Source organism: Condylostylus longicornis, unplaced genomic scaffold (genome assembly GCF_029603195.1).
Source record: "Condylostylus longicornis isolate FDR11 unplaced genomic scaffold, ASM2960319v2 ptg000137l, whole genome shotgun sequence".
Lineage (NCBI taxonomy): Eukaryota > Metazoa > Arthropoda > Insecta > Diptera > Dolichopodidae > Condylostylus > Condylostylus longicornis.
In genome coordinates, this window is record NW_026578105.1 from 766,770 (window position 1) to 770,736 (window position 3,967).

At 21.1% G+C, this 3,967-nt stretch overlaps 1 long non-coding RNA gene across 1 annotated transcript; it reads right to left on the reverse strand.

The window, feature by feature from the left end:
- Positions 1-566: 566 nt before the first annotated feature.
- Positions 567-1,292, reverse strand: LOC129615615 (uncharacterized). The gene is made up of 2 exons (XR_008697469.1): positions 890-1,292; positions 567-813 (listed from the first exon to the last, which is right to left on the reverse strand). It is a non-coding gene; the product is annotated as an uncharacterized LOC129615615 (long non-coding RNA).
- Positions 1,293-3,967: the final 2,675 nt, after the last annotated feature.

Below are 3,967 nucleotides of genomic sequence, written 5' to 3' on the forward strand. Positions count from 1 at the left end.
CTTTTTTTTTTCAAAAAAATTTTTTTTTTGCAAAAAAAATTTTTTTTTGTATTTCACTTTCTTTCAAGTTGCTTATTAATTCTATTAAATTAAATAAAGAACTAAAAGCAAATGTCAGGTTTTCGAATTAATCGTTTAAATTAACTGCTATATCAAATCGATTTTTCGGCAATTTTTGGAACAATTTTCTCTTTATAACAAATCGGATTCGTCTTAAATTCTTACGTTTTTATACGTATACATAAGTTTTTCTTTTTCTAGAGCGAAGTTTTTTATAACTCGAGCAAATATACTCTCCAAAATTTACAAAGTGTTAATTTTCGAACCCTATTTCTTCGACCCTGTGATCTGTATTTGACTATATTTGTATATTTGTACAAATTATTATTCTAAAACTTCTCTAGTTCATTAATTTATGCAAAATTACTTAATGGCAATAAGAGAATTTTTTCAATAGATCGTTTTTATTGCTTAAAACGGATTCTTTATATAGATAAAAATAACGTGGTTGAAATCTATAAAATAAAAAAATTTATGTTTATAAATCATGAATTTAAACCAAATAATTAAAAAAATAATATTTATTATAAACAAAAATTGTATTATACAAATAAATTAAAATATGTACATATAATTTTTGAATTTAATTAAAAAATAGCAAGTAGTAGATTTAAAGTGTTCATTTTAAGGAAGTTTTATCTTTTTATAAATTTGAAATCTATTATTCATACGAATCTTTAGATATTTTTTCATAACCTTCCCAATATAACATCGTGATACATAGTAGTACACAAATTAGGGATTTGAGAATCGCTGCAAATTATAAATAAAATATTATAGGAATTGAACTTATTAAAAACTTAATAATTTTGTTTGAAAAGATACATACCTGGTCAATTTCATTACTTTTTTTTTCGTTTCGGTCATAATATGTTGTAAAGACTTGCTATGACCCTCATGGTATAAATAATAGCAAAAAACTTCAGAAAAAATCGACTTATATATTTTCCCACCTTCATGAGTTGCATAAAATCGCATTGTATTCGTAAAATTAATATTATTTTCACTCGAACTAGTTCCAGAAATAGCAAATGAATTACCAAAACTTCCACGGTTCATGTTAATTATAAATAATTTCGGTTTATTTCTCAAAGTAACATTTTTTTGTAATTTTAATACTATACTAGTATTTAAATTGACGTATTTTCCATCACTAGTTTCAATATTATCGCCGCGATCACCTTTACTTGAAATTGTAACTACTACATATGAATAGTTTGAAAAATCTCTATTTTGATCTAAAACACCAAATACAATATAAAAATTATAAATTATTATTGTACACATTTATAATTATTTCAAAAGACACTTACATTCTTTCATTTTATTCTTTAGTTCATCCCTTGTAAGATCAAGGTATACTGATGAAACACTGGCACCAAATTTTTGAAAAGTATCATGATATCTTTTAACATCATCATTAAAATGGCTACCAAATTTTGGCATAGCAAAAATAATAACTTTTCCTCGACCCATTTTATTAGTAAAACAAAAAATATTTGCAGTTTAAAAAGTTTATTGATATTTTCAAAATGGGCAAAACTTTTGTACTAAAAATAGTTTATTTGCTTTGTCTAGTTTTATAATAGTATTTTTACAATAATCGGTATTTTCGTAATTGTGTGATAAGATTAAAACTTATATACCATAGATTTGCAGGAAAGAAATGATATTTTGAGAAACGAAAGCTTTATCGTGAGACTCCCAATAAACATGTATATCAGAAGAAGGTAGATACATACATAGATATCCAATCCAATCCAAATTAATCTATATAATATTAATATTGCATTAATAAAAGGGAAATTTTATTAAATGGACGTGGAAATGTGACATAAGGGAAAACTATGTTCGAATATAGTATAATGAAACAAATAAAATAAAAAAAAAAACAGTATGATTTTTAATATAATTTTTTTATTTTTAATTTATTTATTTTGTTATCCTTTTACTTTTGTGAATTATATAATAATCTTTTATTTAATTTAAATTATTATTACACTAATATTATGACAAAATTAACATGTTCTTATTTATAATTTGCTTTATTTGATTTAAGAAAATACGAAGGTTCTACAAATTTTATTACAATTTATATTTATTTAATATTATTAGTATATTTTTTTTTTCTTTTTTCATTATCATACTTTATAATAATTATATTCATTTACTAAATTAGTATATTTAATACGAGTAGTCAATGTAAAACAAAATAGCTTTACGAAAAACGCTGGCTAGAAGAAAATCAAAAAGAAGGATAACTAAGTTAATTTAATTACTTTTCTATCTACATACTAATAATAAAATGTTTTGAAAAACGGTTATTAAATTTTATAATTCAACTTTTTTTTTTAAACTAATAAAAATTATTAGTTATAAGTTTTAGAAATTGATATTTTTTTCCATAAATAAGAACCAACAACAGCCAAGTAATAATTTTATATATTTCATGTAACTATTTAAAATTAATTAATTAAAACAGCATTATTGAAATTCGAAAAATGGTATTCCACAAAAAATATGCAAGGTTTTTAAAATAAAAGTTAGGTATTTAAAAATAATTTAAAATTCAATTTCATAAAATGTACTTACTCTTTACCATAATATATTGTACATGTAGCCATTATTATAAAAACAAAATTAACATTTACATTTTAAGATTTTAGAGCTAATTTACAGTCAAAATTACATTAAAATTTGAAATGTAGTGTAAAAACATTAATTTACATTAAAAAAAGTCAAATTATTTTTTATAGTTTTTCATTTTTAAATATTTTTTTTTCTTCGTCAAATAAAAGTTAGCATGAAAAAATACATTCGGATTTGTGTTTTGAAAATTTTATGTGTACACCTTTTAAAATCAACTCTAATATAAAATCGTAATTTCATTTATCGTTTACAATTCAATTTTTAAGATTGATATATCACTTAGATTGCTGGAAATTGAAAAAAAAAAATGGGCACAAAATTTTATTTCAATTTTAAAATAATTTTGCGTGTTTACAACCCATAGTAAAGCAAGAACAAAACCATTTTTCATCAACACAATAAGGATGAAGCTTTTATTCAATTTTCAAAATCTGAAGAACCTTTTATAATAAAATAATTTTTTAAAATTTATATATGAATTTATGGCATTCTTATCTGTTTTAAAAAAGAGCACGCTTATGCGTTTTGTAAAAATTAAAATAATCTATTACTTTAATCAATTTCAAACTTCAATTTAAGGGCTAATATGTTTTGGTTTATACTTAAGTCTAAATTATCCATAAAAGGTTGAAAACTGTAATATGTGAAAAATCTATTGACTTGAATCTTTTGAATAAATAAAATCAAAGTTTTTATGAAATACAATACGATTTTATAAGAGAATTTTCAATAATTGTCTATGTACTTATGTTTTCCATTTAAGATTTTAATTTCCATTTTAACTTCTCCTGAATTCAAACTCTATATCTTTTTATAAGGTTGTTGGTACGGCGCATGTAATATAAATTATAATTTTTGAATAAAAACGAAAATTTTTCGGAAAAAAAAAGTGAAAATATGTTAATATAATTATTAAATAATAACGTATTTTCACTTCAATAACAAACTGATTAGTAACTTTAACAAGATTTCAATAGAAAATGAATTGAATAATATGTAGTCATAAATAGGTTTAATAACTCAAATAAAAAACTATTAACAAAATTATTGAAATACCGAAAAAAAATTCATACGTAATTTTAAAAAAAAATATTCAGCAGTTAAAAAAATAATTTCTTTACTATTAAGTTCATTTTGAACACATCATATTTTAATTTCTTCCTTCGTTTAAATATAAATATTAATTATTGTTTAAAAAAATGTATTTTGTTATCCTAAAATTTCATTTTTTCATAATAAATTTAATTTTAATTTTTTT